The 24,143-nt window shown below is 47.5% G+C and overlaps 1 protein-coding gene across 1 annotated transcript in view; it reads left to right on the top strand.

Moving 5' to 3' along the window:
- Positions 1–349: 349 nt before the first annotated feature.
- The window catches only part of ZFAT (zinc finger and AT-hook domain containing), a 399,551-nt gene continuing 375,757 nt past the window's right edge, over positions 350–24,143 (top strand). The window contains 1 exon segment of the mRNA XM_077493855.1: positions 350–512. The gene's annotated coding sequence lies outside the window, so the exon portion shown is untranslated.

Here is a 24,143-nt window from a genome sequence, read left to right as displayed (position 1 = left end):
CCTCTCATCTAACCAGCTGCCGCATTCTAAGGTGTAATATAGAATCTTGGACCAACATCAGCCAAGTTTATCACTATGTCCGCACTTCAATAGTTCATTTTGCTATTCACTGAAATGGCAAAAAAAAGTCTTCAGCAACATGGCGTCCTCCTTCACAGCAATACACGCCCGCCTGGAGACAGCTTTGGAGGAAAACTCGCCCTCAAGTGACAGCAAGCCCAAGGCTTTTCATGGGTCGAGGATGTTTTTTCAGAGCACCGGCTCGCTCCGTCCAATCGTCATCCTGGTTTCGCGTGAGAAGGCGCGCGCCGGCGTGGCTGGTGATTGGACGGAGAGTTTGCACGCCAATTTTTGATTGGTCGGCGGCAGGGAAGTGTTGGAGTGCCCGCCGGCGGCTTCCGGTGCCCGCAGAGTGTGTGTGTGCGTTCCATGACATAGGCAGTGCGCGGAGCTGGTTGCTATGGTGCAGCTTGGAGGGGGATGGCGGGCGAGGTACAGCCGTGACAGAGCAGGCAAGTCGTGTCACTGTTATGTACGCCGAGCTGTCAGCAGCCAATGAGAATTTTCCTCTGCTCGACTGTTCTGCCCAGCAACATACAAGGGTGATTCTGATTGGCTCTTTCACCTTAAAGGGGCCTGTAATGTAAAGAGAACCGGTCACCGGTGACATATTCCTAATAATGAATAGATGGCGGCTTCTGCCCGGCGGGGGGAAGTCTTGCTGGGGCCGGGGTTGGATTTGGGGCTCTTTCGGCACACTGCGATTGCTGCCCAGGACTGCGGCACCGCAGCCTCTTGTTTCTGTTACCTTAAGTCTTGTCAATGGAGGGGGAGGGGCTGCGCCATTCTGAGTGTCAGCTTCATGCGGTTCTCTGTACAGCTGAGCTCAGACTGGGGGAGGGAGGAGCAGCACAGGGAGCCAATCAGTTGTGCTGCAGTGCTCATGTGCTAAGAAGGAGCGTGCTGATAGGAGGAGAGAGCAGAGAGAGGAGCTCATCGGTTTGCTGCTTCTCCTTTCACTGTCCAGTCACAGACTGGATGGAGGGGGCATTTCTTGCAGTCACCTGTACAGCAAAGCTCAGACTGGGAAAGAGAGAAGCAGCACAGGGAGCCGATCAGTTACGCTGCAATTCTCTTGTGCTGACAATGAGCATGACTGATAGGAGAGAGGAGCTGACCTGTCTGCCTCTCCTCCTTTCACTGTCCAGTCACAGGCTGGGGGGGAAGGGGAAAGTCTCTTGTAGTCCTCTGTACAGCAAAGCTCAGACTGGGGGAGGGAGAAGCAGCACAGGGAGCCGCAATTGTGCCGCAATTCTCTAACAATGAGCATGCTGATAGGAGGAGAGAGGGCTGAGCTCATCACTATGCTGCTTCTCCTTTAATTGTCCAGTCAGGCTTTTGCAATCCCTGCAAAGCAGAGCTCAGACTGGGAGAGGGGGAAGCAACACAAAGAGCCAGTTAGTAGTGTTGCATCGTCCAAGAAGCGTGCCGATAGGAGGAAAAAGCAATGAGACAAGCTTATCAGTCTGCTGCTTCTCCTTTCACTGCCCAGTCACAGACTGGGGGGGGGGGGGGTGACAATCCTCTTGCAGTCCCTGTACAGTAGGGCTCAGATTGGGAGAGAGAGAAGCAGCACAGGAAGCTGATCACTTGTACTTTAGTGTTTATGTGCTGACAAGAAGGTTAATGCATCACTGTGCTGCTTCTCCTTTCACTGCCCAGTCACAGGCTGAGGGCAGCACAGGAAGCCGATCACTTGTACTGTCACGTTTTCGTGCTGACAAGAAGCATGCTGATAAGAGGAGAGAGCGGGAAGGTAAACCCATCACTGTGCTGCTTCTCTTTTCACTGCCCAGTCACAGGCTGAGGGGGGGGGGGGGGGGAGGTGACAAGCCTCTTGCAGTCCCTGTGCAGTAGAGCTCAGTTTGGAGAGGGAGAAGCAGCACAGTAAGCCGATCACTTGTACTTTAGTGTTCATGTACTGACAGGAAGGTAAACCCATCACTGTGCTGCTTCTCCTTTCACTGACCAGTCACAGGCTGGGGGGGGGGCAACGATGACAAGCCTCTTGCAGTCCCTGTACAGTAGAGCTCAGTTTGGAGAGGGAGAAGCAGCACAGGAAGCCGATCACTTGTACTGACAGGAAGGTAAACCCATCACCATGCTGCTTCTCTTTTCACTGCCCATTCCACAGGCTGGGTGGGGGGGGGGGAGAGTGTCTCTGAACACGCAGGGTCCTAATCGGGAGTAGCATGCCAGATTGGACAGCCGACCCTCCGGCGGGGGGTATTGTATAGAGAGGAGGGGCCCTAAAGCAGGACTCCACATCTATGCTAGTGTTGCCCTCTGAAGAGCGTTCTGCACTCTTCAGAGGGTGAGATGCATTTAGGAGGCGTTGTGTTGCCTCCTTTATCACCTGTTTTAAAGTATAATAAAAGGCAAAGTGTTTCTTTTTTACTTTTTTGTGTTGGATAGAAGAAAATCCCAAATGTTGGGTTGTCATCAAAAAGTAATAGAGGGGGAATCTTCCAATGGGGAGGGTTATAAGTAGGGATGCACCAATCGATATCAGTAAAAAAAAAAAAAAAAGTGCGAAAATATTCCCGATTGATTTTGAGCCTCACTTCACACAGGAGAGGTGCGGGAAACCTCCCGCCATGACAGGCTCCACCCACTCCCCACACCATAGAGTTGTCACTGCGTCCCTATAAACCCCGAATACATATGAATTACACGGGATCTGGGGGGGGGGGGGGATTAAGGTGATCATTAAACTCGCTTGGTTTCTTATCCGCATGAAATTCTCCTCAGAACCCGTGAAAGGACTAAGATCGGGTTTAACCGCTTCAGCCCCGGAAGATTTTACCCCCTTTCCTGACCAGAGCACTTTTTTGCGATATGGCACTGCGTTGCTTTAACTGACAATTGCGCGGTCGTGCGACGCTGTACCCAAACAAAATTGCGATCCTTTTTTCCCCACAAGTAGAGTTTTCTTTTGGTGGTATTTGATCACCTCTGCATTTTTTATTTTTTGCACTATAAACAAAAAAAGAGCGACAATTTTGAAAAAAAAAACCAATATTTACTTTTTGCTAAAATATCCCCCAAAAATATATAAAAAAAAAAACATTTTTTTCCTCAGCTTAGGCCGATTATGTGTGACATAAAGTAGTTCCTGCGCTCCTTTTGACACAACTTTCCTGAGACACGAGGGCCATAGACTTCAATGTAAACTAGGGCTGCAACCAACGATTATTATTCATAATCAGTTAGTGGGCCGATTTGTTGTTTCGATTAATCGATTAATAACCTTAAAGTGTGCTGTATAAATTAGTTAATATGTAAAGTTTTAAAAAAAAGGCAATTTTTTTCTTCTTCTTAAATATCTCCATGTAGTGGTAAATATAAATAACCAACTATATGGTTAGAGAGCAAAATATCTAATCCACTCTGAGAATAACAAACAGAAGAGATATACTGTATATACTATTAGAGGAGATATATATTCTATGTATGTATTATTAGAAGATTAGCGATCACTTGTAAACAAACCAGAGTCATGTCATGACGCCGGTTCCTCTATCCCCTCTCTCTACTGATCTGTACAGTGGAGGGGGAGAGATCAGATGGATGCAGCGCTGTGGGCTGCATCTGTAGTGCCCACAGCGCTGCTCTTTGACAGCCTACTCTGCCATACCTGACCAATACCCTGCCAATACTCTGCCATACCTGACCAATACCCTGCCAATACTCTGCCATACCCGGCCAATACCCTGCCAATACTCTGCCATACCCTGCCAATACTCTGCCATACCCGGCCAATACCCTGCCAATACTGTGCCATACCCTGCCAATACTCTGTAATACCCAGCCATACCCAGCCATACCCAGCCATGCTCTGCAATACCCAGCCATACCCAGCCATGCTCTGCAATACCCAGCCATGCTCAGCCAATATTACAGTGGGGTGATGACGTGGATATTACAGTGGGGACTGTATGGCGGTGGAATTTTCACAGGTTTTTGCAAATTCAGTTATTATTTGCTGTTCCGAAAAATTATCCGAGGAACGTTACGATCCGTGAGTTTTATGATCCATTGCATCCCTAGCGGACATGGTACAGGAGATGGTCAGAGACTGAGGACATGGTACAGGAGATGGTCAGAGACTGGGGACATGGTACAGGAGATGGTCAGAGACTGGGGACATGGTACAAGAGATGGTCAGAGACTGGGGACATGGTACAGGAGGTGGTCAGAGACAGGACATGGTACAAGAGATGGTCAGAGACTGGGGACATGGTACAGGAGATGGTCAGAGACTGGGGACATGATACAAGAGATGGTCAGAGACTGGGGACATGATACAAGAGATGGTCAGAGACTGGGGACATGGTACAGGGGATGGTCAGAGACTGGGGACATGGTACAGGAGATGGTCAGAGACTGTGGACATGGTACAGGAGATGGTCAGAGACTGTGGACATGGTACAGGGGATGGTCAGAGACTGGGGACATGGTACAGGAGATGGTCAGAGACTGGGGACATGGTACAGGAGATGGTCAGAGACTGAGGACATGGTACAGGAGATGGTCAGAGACTGTGGACATGGTACAGGAGATGGTCAGAGACTGTGGACATGGTACAGGAGATGGTCAGAGACTGTGGACATGGTACAGGAGATGGTCAGAGACTGAGGACATGGTACAGGAGATGGTCAGAGACTGGGGACATGGTACAGGAGACGGTCAGAGACTGGGGACATGGTACAGGAGATGGTCAGAGACTGAGGACATGGTACAGGAGATGGTCAGAGACTGGGGACATGGTACAGGAGACGGTCAGAGACTGCGGACATGGTACAGGAGATGGTCAGAGACTGTGGACTTGGTACAGGAGATGGTCAGAGACTGTGGACATGGTACAGGAGATGGTCAGAGACTGAGGACATGGTACAGGAGATGGTCAGAGACTGGGGACATGGTACAGGAGACGGTCAGAGACTGGGGACATGGTACAGGGGATGGTCAGAGACTGAGGACATGGTACAGGAGATGGTCAGAGACTGTGGACATGGTACAGGAGATGGTCAGAGACTGGGGACATGGTACAAGAGATGGTCAGAGACTGGGGACATGGTACAGGAGATGGTCAGAGACTGTGGACATGGTACAGGAGATGGTCAGAGACTGGGGACATGGTACAAGAGATGGTCAGAGACTGGGGACATGGTACAGGAGGTGGTCAGAGACGGGACATGGTACAAGAGATGGTCAGAGACTGGGGACATGGTACAGGAGATGGTCAGAGACTGGGGACATGATACAAGAGATGGTCAGAGACTGGGGACATGATACAAGAGATGGTCAGAGACTGGGGACATGGTACAGGGGATGGTCAGAGACTGGGGACATGGTACAGGAGATGGTCAGAGACTGAGGACATGGTACAGGAGATGGTCAGAGACTGTGGACATGGTACAGGAGATGGTCAGAGACTGTGGACATGGTACAGGGGATGGTCAGAGACTGGGGACATGGTACAGGAGATGGTCAGAGACTGGGGACATGGTACAGGAGATGGTCAGAGACTGAGGACATGGTACAGGAGATGGTCAGAGACTGTGGACATGGTACAGGAGATGGTCAGAGACTGTGGACATGGTACAGGAGATGGTCAGAGACTGAGGACATGGTACGGGAGATGGTCAGAGACTGGGGACATGGTACAGGAGACGGTCAGAGACTGGGGACATGGTACAGGAGATGGTCAGAGACTGAGGACATGGTACAGGAGATGGTCAGAGACTGGGGACATGGTACAGGAGACGGTCAGAGACTGCGGACATGGTACAGGAGACGGTCAGAGACTGCGGACATGGTACAGGAGACGGTCAGAGACTGGGGACATGGTACAGGAGACGGTCAGAGACTGTGGACATGGTACAGGAGATGGTCAGAGACTGAGGACATGGTACAGGAGATGGTCAGAGACTGCGGACATGGTACAGGAGACGGTCAGAGACTGTGGACATGGTACAGGAGATGGTCAGAGACTGAGGATATGGTACAGGAGATGGTCAGAGACTGCGGACATGGTACAGGAGATGGTCAGAGACTGAGGACATGGTACAGGAGACGGTCAGAGACTGCGGATATGGTACAGGAGATGGTCAGAGACTGGGGACATGGTACAGGAGACGGTCAGAGACTGCGGATATGGTACAGGAGATGGTCAGAGACTGAGGACATGGTACAGGAGACGGTCAGAGACTGCGGATATGGTACAGGAGATGGTCAGAGACTGCGGATATGGTACAGGAGATGGTCAGAGACTGCGGATATGGTACAGGAGATGGTCAGAGACGGGGGACATGGTACAGGAGATGGTCAGAGACGGGGGACATGGTACAGGAGATGGGACGGGTGATCTGTCTATCAAAGTTCCCCAGACAAGGGGGAGGGGCTATATATGACGGAGCGCAGTGGGGAACACACAGCTATTGTAATTAAAGCTGTGATGTTCTCGGTGCTCTAATCAAACAGGCGGTGGTCGCTCTCCTCTCTTCTGCGATTTAGGAAGCCCCCTGATAGGCGGCACCAGGGGAAGGGGCGGAGCCCCACCCAGGCCCGCTCCATTATTGGCTGTTTTTTTTTCTTTTGGCAAATTGCTGAAAAGCCCATTTTTGGCTGCCGAAATTTCGGTGCATCCCTACTTTTAAGGATTTTTTTTTTTTGCACACAAACACAATGTAATACCTCCATTTTTTACATTTTTTATTTTTATTTATTTTTTGGGTAAAAGATGTTTCTCCGAGTAAATAGATACCTAACCGTTCACACTTTAAGGCCCCTTTTCACACTTGTGCAACATTTTCTGCGACTTGGGACTGCAAAGCCACATGACAAGTCGCACCCCCATGTTTTCCAATGTGTACTGTTCATTTTGAATGGGGCTAAAATCGCACCACACCAAAACAAGCGCACGCACTACTTCATAGAAACGCACTGAAGCCGGATCGCATGGTATTTTTTGTACACTGAGTTTGCGACCTGCATTTGGGATGTCAACTTATTATTTGACACTCACTGCAGGTTGCAAATGGAGTGGACTGCGTCTTGAATGCAGTTTGACTCGCACAGTAACGTGAAACGCATTTCAGTGCAGCCATGATGTGAAGCAGCACTAAAGCAAAACTTGTATTGGGTTGTTCTGCGTGTTTTCGTAGAAGCGTGCATTTATGTATTTTCTGTAAATGTGTTCTCTGGCCCCTTTCCTTGTGCGACTTGTCCTGTGGCTTGGGACTGCAAAGCCGCATGACAAGTCGCTCCCTGTGATTTCCAATGAGTACCGTTCATATCTGTGCGACTTTAAATTCGCACCGACTTCAAAGTAGTCCCTGTACTACTTTGGTCTGACTTTGATGCGAGTTGAGGTCCACAGACTGCAAGTTTACACAGGCATCCCATGAAATCCCGGCAAAATCGCATCCGCAAAGTCGCAGCAGTGTGAAAGGGGTCTTAGTTGTATGTTAGTAAGACAAATATCCGTTTTACTGATAATCCTGCAAAACCATTTTTTCACCACTAGAGGGCACTTGTAGAACATTAAATATGCTGAGAAAACATAAAATGGTTTTGAACTTTACGCTCCGCTTTATAAAAACTTTGTGTGGATTATCCCCGGAAATATCTACATTTTATTGAAGATAATTTGTGCTTTTATTTATTTATTATACATTGTTAAAATATACGATGCATTGTTTTTGTTTATGACAGGGCTTGACAAATTTGCTTAGAATCTAGGAGCCAGCTGAAAAAGTTAGGAGCCAGTTATTTAAATCCTCTGCCAGCGCCCAGAACTGCATGTCTGGGGCATCGGACAATATGAATTGCTCATGTCTGATGCCAAGAGAAAAAGACAATATTTAAAAATAAAAATAAAATAATTTTTTTTTTTCTCCTTCACTGATGTGCTTTGATAGGCTGCACTGATGGGGCGACGTTGAGGTTGGAACTGATGGGCACTGACAGGTGGCACTGATGGGCACCAATAGGCAGCACTGAGGTGCCACTAATCAGAACTGGCAGGTGGCACTGATGGGCAGCATTGGCAGGTGGCACTAACTGGCAGGTGGCACTGGATTGCACTGGCAGGTGGCACTAACTGGCAGGTGACACTAACTGGCATTGGCAGGTGGCACTGGATTGCACTGGATGGCACTGGCAGGTGGCAATGGGTGTCACTGGCAGATGGCATTGGCAGGTGGCACTAACTGGCAGGTGGCACTGGCAGATGGCATTGGCAGGCGGCACTAACTGGCATTGGCAGGTGGCACTGGATTGCACTGGCAGGTGGCAATGGCAGGTGGCAATGGGTGGCACAGATTGGCAGGTGCCACTGGATTGCACTGGCAAGTGCCACTGATTGGCACTGGCAAGTGCCACTGATTGGCACTGGCAGGTGGCACTAACTGGCAGGTGGCACTGTATTTGCACTGGCAGGTGGCACTGTATTTGCACTGGCAGGTGGCACTGAATGGCACTGGCAGGTGGCACTGAATGGCACTGGCAGGTGGCACTGCTTGGCACTGGCAGGTGGCACTAACTGGCAGGTGGCAGTGGCAGATGGCATTGGCATGTGGCACTAACTGGCATTGGCAGGTGGCACTGGCAGGTGGCAATGGCACGTGGCACTAACTGGCATTGGCAGGTGGCACTGTATTGTACTGGCAAGTGGCACTGGATGGCACTGATTGGCACTGGCAGGTAGTACTACTTGGCACTGGCAGGTGGCATTGGCAGATGGCATTGACAGGTGGCACTAACTGGCATTGGCAGGTGGCACTGGATTGCACTGGCAGGTGGCAATGGTTGGCACGTGGCACAGGTTGGCACTGATTGGCAAGTGGCACTGGATTGTACTGGTTGGCACTTGCAGGTGGTACTGGTTGGCACTGGCTGGTGGCACTAACTGGCACTGGCAGATGGCATTGTCAGGTGGCACTGGATTGCACTGGCAGGTGGCACTGTCATTGGCAGGTGGCATTTGATTGCACTGGCAGGTGGCACTGGATGGCACTGGCAGATTTCACAGCCGATATTGTAACTGTGAAACTGAATGCTCCCTGCAGTGCTGCACTGTGTGAAACTGTATGGAGAGAGAGAAGCTGACAAATTCAGCGTGATGTCAGAGGTGGGCGGGACCCGGGGTGGGCGGGACCCGGCAGCTATCCAGCCAATGATTGGGTTGCTTAAGAAAGGGGAGGGGCCACATACACGTATTGACCCACCCAGATCCCATCCCCTTGGCTGGTGTTGGAAAGCTGGGTCCCGCCCACCCCGACATTCAGCCTCAATTTTGACAGCTCCTCTCTACACACAGTTCCACACACTGGGGCGCTGCTCTGCCAACAGTGTGTGGAGAAGGAGGAGGATGTCAGAGGCTGCTGAGCTGCTCTCTTCCTCCTCCACCCAGACTACCAGACAGTGCCCAGGCACCAGACACAGAGCAACAGAGGCACCTGTCAGTGACAAAAACCCAGGCGCCAGGGCACAATTTCTAGTCGCAACGTCGACCTGGAGCCTGGGATATGTCGAGCCCTGTGTTATGTATAACCAAAATCTATTTCTAATATGTTTGGCATCATGGCCCAGTACAGTATTTTATAATAGTAATAATCATATAAAGTAGTAATTTGATTACTATTATTTTTATTATTAAAAATGTATTGTTTAATTTTTAGGATTATTAATAAATGATGATAATCACCTCTATCAATAGTAAAATAATATACTGTTATTATAATATTATTATTTATTAATAATAAAATTGAATATTATTGAAATGGTTTATTATTTGATTTAATATTATTGTTATCGTTATAGCACCAACAGTTTGCGCAGTGTTACAATACAATTCATGACAAAGGTGTTAGGAGGGTCCTTACAATCTAAAGGAAAGGAGTAGTAAAGCAAAGGTAATGACTGTGTGTGGATGAGTTGGTGGAGAACGGCAAAGTTCAGTTGTTAGGTAGAGGTGAGAGAGGCTTTCCTGAAGAGATGAGTTTACAAGGATCACCTAAAGGTGGACAGAGTGGGAAATAGCTGGACAGATTGGGGTAGGGAGTACCAGAGGATGGGAGCGGCTCTGGAGAAGTCCTGGAGCTTAGCATTGGAGGAGACGGGCCATGAGTGATGGGACCTCGAGAACAGGAGGTCTTTGGAGGAGAGAAGTGTGGTGTGATATTTTGGGACCAGGTTAATGATGTTGCCGGGGGCAGAGTTGCGGGTGACTTTGTATTCTGAAGCCAATAGCATTTATTTATTTTGTGAATCTGTTGATGGTTTCTTATCTGGAGAGCCCTACAGTAATAGCATTTTCTACTGCAGGCTGACAACACTAAAGCCTCGTACACACGGTACGATTGTTGGGCAACCCAGCATCTGAGTTTTGTGAAAAGGGTTGTATGCCGGGATCTTGTCTTACATACAAACTGTACACAATTGTCGGCCAACAAACACGAATGTAGTGACGTACTACAAGGAATTTCAGCTCTTGAGCGCTACGCTTTGGGCCCCTTCTGCTAATGTTGTGTTTGGTGATCATTGATTCCGAGCATGCGTGTTTGTACTTCTGATCTTCTAAATCTGACGACAGACTGTTGTCCGCTGAAAATTTACTAGCCTGCCATCCAACATTTTTTGGCCGAAAGTTGGACAATTGTCAGAAGGAACTCAATATTAAACCCTTCGGACTAAGACTGGGTTGCCATTAAAGTTCATGTGAATGTAATGGCAAGTGTCCCAATACTTTTGGCAATAGTGTATCTTATAGGCAGCCCAACAGACAACTGAAGCAGAGTGTTATGGAAGTGCTATTGTCTGACCGATTCTTCTCCTCACCACTCCATCCAAACCCAACGATGTGAAGACCACACGTCAACGTGATAAATCCAGAGATACGGATGAAGTTCTATCATTACATCTTTTCCTTTGAAAGTTTTCCTTTCCCCATCTTGTCTTCTGAACACCCCGATTGGTCTTTAGATGGTCTTCAATGTCCCATCACAATAAATGATATATAAATCAATGGAAAGGAGTCTCTGAAAGTTCTCCTCTATCCGGGTCGGGGCTTATCCAGTATTTAGTCACATTCAGCTGGTCGTCTTCTGGAATGCGGAAGACGTTTTGTAGGTTCTCCAAGCCCCTTGTTCAGTTCCATTGAGTGCCAGGAAGGTACATTTATATTCACATGGGCAGCGCAGACACTTTATTTCCAATGACAATGGTAAGTGTCAAGGTAGGTGTTGATTGTCCAAGCACAGGAAGGGAGATATTAAAGTTGTGGAACCATCGTGTTCTAGTTCAGGGGTAGGCAACCCCCGGCACTGGTGCCACAAACAGCACGCAAAGCCTCTTTTGCCGGCACTCGACTCGCCGAGAGGTGGATCAGCAGGAGGAGTGGGCCAGGACAGGTACATGTGCCTCATCTCTGCTTCCCTTCACCACTCTGCATATCACACATATCATAGATGAGAAGAGGGTACAGTGGTGGGGAAAAATGAGCAGGGTGGTACAGTGGTGGAAGAGATGAGAAGGGAGTTCAGCAGTGGGACAGAAGAGCAGGAGGGGGGGTACAGTGGTGGGGAAGACGAGCAGGGGATTAGAGTGGTGGGGCGAAGAGCAGGGTGGTATAGTGGTGGGGCAGATGTGCAGAGGGTAGTACAGTGGTGGGGAAGATGTGCTGGGTAGTACAGTGGTGGGGCAGATGTGCAGGGTAGTACAGTGGTGGGGCAGATGTGCAGGCGGTTACATTGGTGGGGCAGATGTGCAGGTGGTTGCATTGGTGGGGCAAATGAGAAAAGGTGTACATTGGTAGGACAGATAAGCAGGGGGTTACAGTGGTGGGACAGATGAGCAGGGGGTTACAGGGGTGGGGCAGATGTGCAGGATAGTACAGTGGTGGGGCAAATGAGAAAGGGGGCTACATGGATGAGCAGGGGGGTTTCAGTTTTGGGCCAGATGAGAAGGGGGTTCATCGGTGAGACAGAAGAGCATGGGGGTACGGCAGTGGAGCAGATGTGCAAGGAGGTACAGTGGTGGGGCAGATGAGAAAGGGAGAACATTGGTGGGGCAGATGAGCAGGGGATTAGAGTGGTTGGACAGAAGAGCAGGGTGATATAGTGGTGGGACAGATGTGCAGGGGGTTACATTGGTGGGGTAAATGAGAAAGGGGGTACAGTGGTGGGGCAGATTTGCAGGGGGTACAGTGATCTGAGGTGTGAAGGTGCACGAATTGGGGCTGATCTGAGACGTGAGAGTCCAGGATGTTAATTTCTCAGTCTTTTACAGCATTTACTTTATAGAAAATACTTTTCATGATTGAGAGTGTGAAGTTTACATTTGTTTCTTAAAAAATCGGCACGCTCAATTTCTTTGAAAACATTTTTCGGCACACTGTGCAGTCGCATCATCCCATCCTTGATGTGAGGAAGTCTGCATGGGTGTTATTCTTGGATTGAAGGTGGTAATTGTTAAATTGTCAGGATAGCGGTGTTGAGGGGGAGATATATATATATATATATATATATATATATATATATATATATATATATATATATATATATATATAAATAAAATGAAAGATAGATGGTGTTGAAGGCCCTCAACCCTGTTCAGAGGTGGTGGTCCCAGCTTGCCATTGATCATTGATGGCCGCTTGCGAACCAGTTGACCTCCCTGTTCACAGCGGGCTCCTCACTGTCTTCAAAAGAATGTCCTGTAGGGAAAACAATGAAGTCTTGACCTGATGAATATGCCATCCTATGGTGTGGCAAACGAAAGATCTGAATACCTGGAGGGAGAGTCAAGATCTTTCTAGAAGAAGATAGGACCAGTGATCATGAATTGCTGCACACTGTTTTTAGCTGCAGAGGTCAGTAAGGGTTTATTTTCAAACCTATTTACTGCTTCCTTAGTCTGTATTTATGTGAATGTTTATAGTCACACTTCTACTTTTTAGTAGTTGCTTCAATTGGTGACACCGGAGACTTCGGCCTTTAGTCTTCCCTAGAAATTCCGCATGCATGGTGTGTCTTCGGCAAAGTCAGTGCCTTTTCCTTATAAGTGTACATCAGTTGTGTTCTCTTTGGAAAGATAAGAGGATAAGTCTTCCTGAAATCCCCTCCGGCTTCCTGTACCGGTTTGGTTTGGTATTTCTTCATCCAGGATCAGAAGGGCTTCTGTGCTGTTCATCATTTTAATGTGAGTCCCGAGCATCGTCCTAGTGATATGTGACTGTACTCTTGCGGTACGATCGTTCATATGCTGCGAGCTCTGACACCGCGGGTCTTCTTGTCTGCAGCTTCGGGATTTGGCCGCATCTTCTTTTAGATGTGTGCGACAATCAATAGATTCAGTAGCAATAAGAAAGTTACTCGCCATCTTCATCAAAGTTCGTGAACTAGAAACTTTACATTTCTCAGAGCTGCCTTTGAGGGGTCTCGTTGTGTGAGTGTCTGAAAGTTGGACTGTGTTCCTCAAAGAGTAGCTCCACTTTTGTTTGAGGGGGAAAAAAAAAAACCCCTTTGGGTGGTCAGTGTACAGTGCAGAGATCACTTGAAGACCAGGCTTTTTCTGCCACTTCTTCTTTACAAGTTTAAATCTCTATTTTTTGCTAGAAAATTACTTATAACCCCCAAACATTATCCATTTTTTTTTTTTTTTTTTTTTTAGCAGGGACCCTAGGGAATAAAATTTCGATAGTTTTGCGCACAATTTTTTGTAAAATAAATAAAAATAAAACTTTAACAAATTAAAATAAAACAAAACACAATATTCACCCCAAATTTTTATTTAACATCTGAAAGATGATGTTGCGCCCAGTAAATAGATACCTAACATGTCATGCTTTAAAATTGCGCACATGGAATGGTGACAAACTACGGTACTTAACCACATGCTGACCACTGCGCACACATATATACGTCGGCAGAATAGCTCGTACATTCAAATGGGTGTACCTGTACGTCCCTTTTGAATTTGCTGCCTTGCGTGTCCCTGGATCACACGAACTCGATGTTTGCCGGCGGCCCGTGATCGTGAGACGGAGAGGCAGAACGGGGAGATGCCTACGTAAACAAGGCATTTCCCTGTTCTGCCTAGCAACATGACCGGGATCTACTGCTCCCTGTCATCGGGAGCAGTGATTGCTGCCATGTCAGTGGTAGCCCACCCCCCCCCCCCCAACAGTTAGAATCACTCCCTAGGACACACTTAAGCCCTTGATTGCCCTCTAGTGTTTAACCACTTCCCTGCCAGTGTCATTTATACAGTAATCAGTGGCTATTTATAGCACTGATCGCTATATAAATGACAACGGTCCCAAAATAGTGTCTGATGTGTCCGCCATAATGCCGCAGTCCCGATATAAATCACAGATTGCCACCATTACTAGTGAAAAAGAAAAAATGTATAATAAAAATGCCATAAATCTATCCCGTATTTTGTAGACGCGCAAACTAATCAATATACTCTTATTGCGATTGTGTTTTTAAAAAATTTTAATATGTAGATGAATACATATCGGCCTAAACTGAGGAAAAAAAATATTTTTTAATATATTTTTGGGGGATATTTATTATCGTAAAAAAAAATCATTTTTTTTTTTTTTTTCAAAATTGTCGCTCTTTTTCTTTTTTTTTTTTGTTTATAGCGCAAAAAATATAAACCACAGAGGAGATTAAATAGCGCCAAAAGAACTCTCTATTTGTGGGAGGGAAAAAAATGGATGTTAATTTTGTTTGGGTACAATGTCGCACGACTGCGCAATTGTCAGTTAAAGCGACATTGCCGAATCGCAAAAAAAATCGCAAAAAAAAAAAATTCCAGGTCTGCTATGTACCAATGTAGCATTAACGTACTTCTTTTGCAAAAAGTGGCTTTCCATTTATTCTACACGCGCTTACATCACTCTCTTCATAGCTGTTTAAACACACTGCTCAACTACTTCTGCCTTACTTCCTGGACAGACTTTAGGTCATGACACAGGAAGGAGTTGACCAGCTGATCTCATTAGCACACACCCTGTATCATCCACTCTCAGCTGGTCAACTCCTTCCTGTGTCATGACCTAAAGTCTGTCCAGGAAGTATGGCAGAAGTAATGGATGTGTTTTTAAACAGCTATGAAGACCGAGAGGTAAGGATGTGTAGAATAAATGGAAAGCCACTTTAGCAAAATAAGTACATTAATGCTATATAGATACGTAGAGTCACTGGAATTTTAAATCTCCCATAGATGGGACTTTAACCACTTCCCGCCATATAGCAAAATGATGTCCAGAAAGTGGTTCTGATATCCTGACCGGGCATCATATGACGTCCAGCAGGATAAGCCTGCGATTGCACAGCACAACGATTGGTGGTGTGGTGTGTCAGTCTGACACCCCTGCATCCCAGATCGAGGTAAAGAGAATTGATGTAGGGCAGGCTGCTTATGATGCACACTGGTGAGGCTGCAGGGCACAGGCAAGCTGCATATGACGGGTACTGGTGAGGCTGTTGGGCACAGGCAGGCTGCATATTGCTGGCACTTGTGAGGCTGCTGGGCATAGGCAGGCTGCATGACAGGCACTGGTGAGGCTGCTGGGCACTGGTAGGCTGCATATGACGGGCACTGGTGAGGCTGCTGGGCACAGGAATGCTGCATATGATGGGTACTGGTGAGGCTGCTGGGCACAGACAGACTGCATATGGTGGGCACTGGTGAGGCGGCTGGGCGCAGGCAGGCTGCAAATGACAGGCACTGGTGAGGCTGCTGGGCGCAGGCAGGCTGCATATGATGGGCACTGGTGAGACTGCTTGGCACTGGTAGGCTGCATATGACGGGCACTGGTGAGGCTGCTGGGCACAGGAATGCTGCATATGATGGGTACTGGTGAGGCTGCTGGGCGCAGGCAGGCTGCATATGATGGGCACTGGTGAGGTTGATGGGCACAGGCAGGCTGCATATGACATGCACTGCTGAGGCTGCTGGCCACTTGTGGGGCTGCATATGATGGGCACTGGTGAGGATTCTGGGCACAGGCAGGCTGCATATGACGGGCACTGGTGTGGCTGCTGGACACTGGCAGGCTGCATATGACGACCACTGGTGAGGCTGCTGGGCACTGGTGAGGCTGCATATGATGGGCACTGGTGCGACTGCTGGGCACTGGCAGGCTGCATATGACGGGCACTGGTGACGCTGCATTCATCTGTATCATGTCTGCAGTCTCTGAAGAAGTCATCTTCTGTATCATATATACTAAAGGTGCATCGAATGGAAATTTTGCTAATAATATAAGCAATGTGTTTACAGACATGATACAAGAGATGGTTGGGGACAGCAGACTGCATTTTTCTTGACCTTTCCTGCACTAAAGGTGCCAATAATGGCCAACAATAAATTAATATTAATTGAAATTGATGATATTAATTTAAAAGTTGAATATAATAGAATTATATGTAAAAATACAAATATTTTGTAAAAACAGTCATTTTCGGTATCGGTTTTTGGTTTTCGGCTTCCTTAGTGCATCCTTCAATTTTGGGATCGGTTTCGGCACCAAAATTTCCATTTGGTGCATCCCTAGTAATTATAATTTTTTTTTTTTTTTAAAGAGTCGCCTATGGAGATTTATTGGTACCGTAGTTTGTCGCCATTCCACGAGTGTGCAAAATTACAAAGCATGACATGTTGGGTATCTATCTACTTAACTTGACAGAACATCATCTTTTCACGTTATACAAAAAAATTGGGCAACTTTACTGTTTCGCTTTTTTCTTAAGTCACGAAACTGTATTTTTTTTTTCCCCTCAAAAAAATGCGTTTGAAAGACCGCTGCACAAATACGGTGTGACATAAAATATTGCAACAATCACTGTTTTATTCTCTAGGGCCTCTGCTAATACTAATTGACCTGGGCAGGAATGGGGGGTAAAAGTCTATTGAAGCAGTTAAGATTCTATGCAGCTGAAGTCCAGAAAGGGGAAGGCCCTGAATGATGGGCTAGGAGGGAACAGCCAGTATTTTTTTTCAGGAATCTCTTTGCCTTTTGTTGGGGGTTAATTAGGTTAATTGGGCCTTTGGGCTAGAACGTGTAGAAGTTGAGCATATGGCGGTGATATTCTAAAGAAATGCACAGCCGCTGTTTGGGCACAAGGTGGCGCCAGAGCATTCTAACAAATTCTAGATCTCTGTGTAAAGAAACCTTCTTAAATCTCTTTATTTTATGCGTAGGATTTGTAACAAATATTGGTTTTCTTCCCTGTGTGTACATTTATTGATCTTGCATTTGAATGTTTTCCAACACTTTTCTATAGCAGCCTGGAGTGTGTTTACATGCTGCCGTAATAGTTGAGTAGAACTGAGGGCAAAACTTTTTTTTTTTTTTTTGTAAAGTTTGTAGTTTATTTTTTGTAGATAAACTTTTTTTTTTGGAGATAATTTTTCCATATATGTCATTTTGGGGAGATTTCCCTTCACTTCTTGTCCCATAGCCAAAAGAGGAAGTGGGAAAAAAACCCCTCCAAAGTGATGGAATCCTTTTTGAGGTCAACAGAACTAGTGTCCCCATTGTAAGACTTCCTCCTCCGTTCCTGTTCTGGCGACAACCCAAAATGGCAAATGAGGTTCAATGTAGAAAAATGTAAAATAATGCATTTGGGTGGCAAAAATATGAATTTAATCTATACACTGAGGGGGAGACAGAGCAAACAGAATATTGGCATTAAAAAGGGGATCAACTCCAGAGATAAAACGATAATTCTCCCGCTCTACAAGACTCTGGTCCGGCCGTACCTGGAGTATGCTGTCCAGTTCTGGGCACCAGTCCTCAGGAATGATGTACTGGGAATGGAACGAGTACAAAGAAGGACAGCAAAGCTAATAAAGGGTCTGGAGGATATTAGTTATGAGGAAAGGTTGGGAGCACTGAACTTATTCTCGCTTGAGAGGGGATGTGATTTCAATATACAAATACCGTCCTGGTGACCCCACAATAGGGATAAAACTTTTTCGCAGAAGGGAGTTTAACAAGACTCGTGGCCACTCATTAAAACTAGAAGAAAAGAGGTTTAACCTTAAGCTACGTAGAGGGTTCTTTACTGTAAGAGCGGCAAGGATGTGGAATTCCCTTCCACAGGCGGTGGTCTCAGCGAGGGGGGCATTGATAGTTTCAAGAAACTATTAGATAAGCACCTGAAGGACCTCAACATACAGGGATATACAATGTAATACTGACATATAATCACACACATAGGATGGACCTGACGGACTTGTGTCTTTTTTCATCCCCACCTACAGTATAACTATGTTGGATTTTCTTTCACTTTCACTCTTAAGCCTCGTACACACGATGATCGGATTTTTGGCAGACGAAGCGTCAGACTTTTGTCCCGAAGGGTGTGTGCCAGGAACTTGTCTTGCATACAAACTGTACACAATTGTTGGAAAACAAACACGCAACATAGTGATGTACTACGTGGAATTTCAGCTCTTGAGCGCCATCCTTTGGGTGCCTTCTGCTAATATCATGTTTGGTGATCATTGATTCCCAGCATGCGTGTTTTTAACTTTCCACTTTTGTATGATGGACTTGTGTACTTACCATACAAAAATCAGACAACAGACCGTTGTCTGCCAAAAGTTTTCTAGCCTGCCAACCAACATTTGTTGGCAGAAAGTTGGACAACAATTGTCTGATGGAGCGTACTAACAATCGGATTTCAGGCAAACAGTCTGTCATCACACAATTCCCAGACGAAAATACAATCGTGTGTACGAGGCTTTAGTGATATTAATAATATTATTATTCCGGATTTATTTAACGCCAGTAGTTTACGCAGCGCTTTACAATATAAAAGGGAGACAATACAGTTATAATACAATAAAATACAAGAGGATTAAGAGGGCGCTGCTCAGAAGAGCTTACAATCTAATAGGGTGGGGCAGGTGGGACAAAAGGTTGTAACTGTCGGGAATGAGCTGACGGGAGGTGGTAGGAGATTAGTTTGAGACATGATCGGCTTCCCTGAATAGATGAGTTTTCAGGAATCGCCTGAAGGGGTAGCAAGAGTAGGGGATAGCCGGACAGGTGGAGGTAGCGAGTTCCAGAGGATGGGAGAGGCTCTGGAGAAATCCTGGAGACGAGCATGAGAGGAGGAGACGAGAGCTTAAGAGTAGGAGGTCTTGAGAAGAGCGGAGGGGACGATTTGGGTGATATTTGGAGACCAGATTGGTGATGTAGCTTGGGGCAGAGTTGTGAAAGGCTTTGTACAGGGGTTGACAAATTTGCTTTGAATTTAGGAGCCAGTTAAAAAAGTTAGGAGCCAGTTTTTTTTTTCAGCTCCCGGGGTAAGGCCACTCATTTTCACCCCCTATCCCTAACTCGTAATGGAGCACCCAGTCAATAACTCCATTGAAATGCTGTTTATGGGCTGAACAGAAAGATTAAGGCTGGCAACAGATGGAACTGGCTGGCACTGGCAGGTGGCACTGGTTGCCACTGGAAGGCACGTGGAACTGCCAGATGGCATTGGCAGGTGACACTGGTTTGGAACTGGCAGGTGACACTGGTTTGGAACTGGCAGGTGACACTGGTTTGGAACTGGCAGGTGGCACTATTGGCACTGGCAGGTGGCACTATTGGCACTTGCAGGTGGCACGTAGCACTGGTTTGGAAGTGGCAGGTGGCCCTGGTTGGCGGTGGCACTAGTTGTCACTGGCAGATGGCACTGATTGGCGGTGGCACTAGTTGGCACTGATTGGCGGTGGCACTAGTTGGCACTGATTGGCGGTGGCACTACTTGGCACTGATTGGCGGTGGCACTACTTGGCACTGATTGGTAGTGGCAGGTGGCACTGATTGGTAGTGGCAGGTGGCACTGATTGGTTGTAGTGGCAGGTGGCACTGGTTGGTGGTGGCACTGGTAGGTGGTGGCAGGTGGCATTGGTAGGTGGTGGCAGGTAGCACTGGTTGGCGGTGGCACTGATTGGCGGTGGCAGGTGGCACTGGCAGGTGGCACTGATTGGCGGTGGCAGATGGCACTGGCAGGTGGCACTGATTGACAGTGACACTCGGCTGGTAGTGGCAGGTGGCACTGATTGGCAGGTTGCACTGGTTGGTGGTGGCACTGGTAGGTGGTGGCAGGTGGCATTGGTAGGTGGTGGCAGGTAGCACTGGTTGGCGGTGGCACTGATTGGCGGTGGCAGGTGGCACTGGCAGGTGGCACTGATTGGCGGTGGCAGATGGCACTGGCAGGTGGCACTGATTGACAGTGACACTCGGCACTGGCAGGTGGCACTGACTGATGGTGGCACTGGCAGGTGGCACTGATTGGCACTGGGTGGTGGTTGCAGGTGGTATTGATTGGCGGTGGCACTGGTTGGCACTAGCAGGTGGCACTGATTTGTGGTGGCAGGTGACACTGGTTGCCGCTGGCAGGTGGCACTGATTGGTGGTGACACTCGGCACTGGCAGGTGGCACTGACTGACGGTGGCACTGGCAGGTGGCACTGATTGGCACTGGCAGGTGGCACTGATTGGCACTGGCAGGTGGCACTGGTAGGTGGCACCGGTTGGTGGCAGGTGGCACTGGTTGGTGGTGGCAGGTGGTATTGATTGGCGGTGGCACTGGTTGGCACTAGCAGGTGGCACTGATTGGCAGGTGGCACTGACACTGGCAGGTGGCACTGGTTGGCGCTGGCAGGTGGCACTGGTTGGCGCTGACACTGATTGGCGGTGGCAGGTGGCACTGGTTGGTGGTTGCAGGTGGTATTGATTTGAGGTGGCACTGGTTTGCACTAGCAGGTGGCACTGATTGGTGGCAGGTGGCACTGATTGGCGGTGGCAGGTGGCACTGATTGGTGGCAGGTGGCACTGATTGGCGGTGGCAGGTGGCACTGGCAGGTTTCACACGGAGCACTCTGTTACTGAAATGTAACAGAGGAGCTGTCAGAATTGAGCTTAATGTCAGAATGGGCGGGACCCTGCCGGGGTGTGAAACTGACAAGTAACAGAGAGGCGGATATGTCAGATTTCAGCCTGATGTCGGGGTGGGCGGGACCCGGCCAGGGTGGGTGGGGCCCGGCCGGGGTGGGCGGGACTCAGCAGCTATCAAACACCAGCCAACGATTGGGCTGCTTAAGAAAAGGGGTGGGCCACATACACGTAGCGGCCCACCCAGATCCCATTGGCTGGTGTTTGATAGATGCTGGGTCCCGCCCCCACCCTGGCCGGGTTCCGCCCACCCCGACATCAGGCTGACAGATCCTCCTCTCTCCATTGCTTGTCAGTTTCACACACTCAGCGCAGAGCTGCTGAGTGTGGAGGAGGGAGGAGGACGGCAGTCAGTGTTAATGCTGCTGCATGTCTGGGGCATCGATAGTGAGTGGGCTGGTGGCAGCTAAGGCGCCAGGTCGCGATTTCTGGTAGCATTGGCGACCTGGCGCCTGGGGTTTTGTCGAGCCCTGGCTTTGTATGTTGTGGTTAGTATTTTGAATTGAATTTGCTGGGTGATTGGGAGCCAGTGTAGGGATTGGAGGAGAGGGTTGGCAGACACTGAGTGGTTGGTAAGGTGGATAAGTCTGGCAGCAGCATTCATGATTAGAGGTCGATCGATATAGGTTTTTCTCTGGCTAATGCCAATATTTAGAAATCGCTGCCGATATGATGCCAATTTTTTTATTTTTTATTTTTTTTTGGGCTGATATGTTAGGCTGATTTTTAAAAAACAATTAATTTTTTTCCCCTTCATCTCATAAAATCTAACAGTTAGACACCTTTCACACTGGGGTGTTTTTCAGACGCTTTTGGGCTAAAAATAGCGCCTGTAAAATACCTGCAGTCTGTGTGGAAGCCCCGAGTGCTTTCACACTGAGGAGATGCGCTGGCAGGACGTTAAAAAAAAAAAAAAAAAAAAAAGTTGAAATGAAATGAATGGGTACTGCTGCCGAAGTGACTGCAATGCGATTTGGCAGTGGCGCTTCATGGGCCGCTAGCTGGATTATAAGTGCCCCGCTAGCAGCTGAATAGCGCCGCTAAAATGACGGTAAAGAGCAGATAAAACTGGCAGTGTTTTACCGCCAATGCCTGCCCGCTCCAGTGTGAAAGCAGCCTTAAGTAATACAGAAAATTTCTTACATTTAAACATTTTATTAAACAAACCAAACATCCAGTCAGTTCACTTGTATGTATAATTTAGATAAAAAAAAAAAAATAATAATAAAAAAAAAAAAAAAAAAATATATATATATATATATATATATATATATATATATATATATATATATATATGTATACACACAAAAACAGGTAATCTCAACTTTTGGATGAAAAAAATTGGCTAACTTTACTGTTTTATTTATTTATTTTTTAAATCATTAGTGTATTTTTTCCAAAAAAATTGTGCTTGAAAGACCGCTGCGCAAATACCATCTGATATAAAATATTGCAACAACCGCTATTTTATTCCCTAGGATCTCTGCTAAAAATTATATATATAATTGTTGGGGGTTCTAAGTGATTTTCTAGCACAAAATACAGGATTTTTATTTGTAAGCATCAAGTGTCAGAAAAGAGAGCCTCACAGGGCCGGTCCAGGTTGGGGAAAAAATTGTGACCATGCAATCAGGATCCACCCAGCCAATGCCAACGTACACACGACCAGACTTTTCAATGGACTAGGTCCGACGGCCTTTTGGCAGAGTTCCAAACGAATGGACTTGGCCACACACAAGCACACCAAAGTCCGACGGATTCTTATGTGATGACGTTCGACCGGACTAGAATAGTTCGTAGCCAATAACTGCCCTAGCGTTGGTTTTCGTCCATCAGACTAGCATACCGATGAATGGATTTTTCAACCGGACTCGAGTCCGTCGGAAAGATTTGAATCATATTTTTTATTTCTAGGTCCGTCTGACTTTTAGGAAAAAAAAAGTCTGCTGGAGAGCACACACGATCGTAATATCGAACGGATTCATTCCGTTGGACCTAGTCCGTCAAAGTCTGGTCGTGTGTACGCGGCATAAGCCAACCTCTCTCGCCCCCTCCACAGCCCAGAGCTTCATTGAGCAGAGAGCTGGTGAGAAGGAGAACACGGAACACTGAGAACTGAGCGATCAGCAGTCTTTGATCGCTCAGTTCTCAGCCTTCAAGCCAGTGGGGGACAGATGCAGCATCGGACTGATGCTGCATTCACCTAAGTATGTATGAGTTCTTTGGAGGGGGGGGGGTTGGGAGAGAAAAAACCCTTTAAATTTCTCTTTTAATGGGGTGAGGTGGGACAGACTTCCAATCACGTGATCGCTGTGATTGACTGTCACAGTGGTGGTCACAAGATCAGGAGCCTTTCACACCAGCTCCTGATCATGAACAGAGACCAGGAGTTGTGATAGCTCGGTCACTGTGCTTAGAGCATGCAGTGAGCGTGTACTCAAACACAGAATCCTAGGCACCCTTGGACACATATATGTGGTATAAGGCCCCTTTCACACTGGCGCTACTTGAAAGTCGCACAATTTTGCAGCGATTTTTTTTTTACCGCAATTTCAGTGAGTGCCTGTGCAAACTTGAGGTCTATGGACCTCAGCTCGCATTAAAGTTGGACCAAAGTAGTGCAGGGACTACTGTGCAGCTTAAAGTCACACAGATATGAATGGTACTCATTGGAAATCGTGGGGTACTACTCGTCATGCGACTTTGCAGTGACAAGTCACACAAGTGTGGAAGGGGCCTTGGGGGTGTGAAAGTGGTTCTAAAGGTAGATAGGGAGCAGTAGATCCCTGTCATATCACAAGGCAGAATGGGAAAATGCCTTGTTTACATCTCCCCGCTCTGCTGCTCCATGAGACAATTGTGGGACACCAGCGGACATCCAGTCCACGGGACATGTGGGCACGATCACACTGTACGCGGCGGGCGCGTGCACCCACTAGCCCCGCAAATTTAAGGGGTCCTACAGGTACGCCCATTTGCCCACCACTGCAATTGTGCCGATGTATATCTGTGTGCGGTGATTGGCAAGTGGTTAAATTTTTTTTTTATAAAACTACCTATAGTCTCACATTGAGATCCATGCACCCTGCTGCCACACATA

The sequence above is a fragment of the Lithobates pipiens genome, unplaced genomic scaffold (genome assembly GCF_037356315.1).
Source record: "Lithobates pipiens isolate NorthernLeopardFrog02 unplaced genomic scaffold, aLitPip1_a1.2 Scaffold_19, whole genome shotgun sequence".
In the NCBI taxonomy this organism is placed as follows: Eukaryota; Metazoa; Chordata; class Amphibia; order Anura; family Ranidae; genus Lithobates; species Lithobates pipiens.
This window is presented reverse-complemented; position numbering and strand designations above follow the sequence as displayed.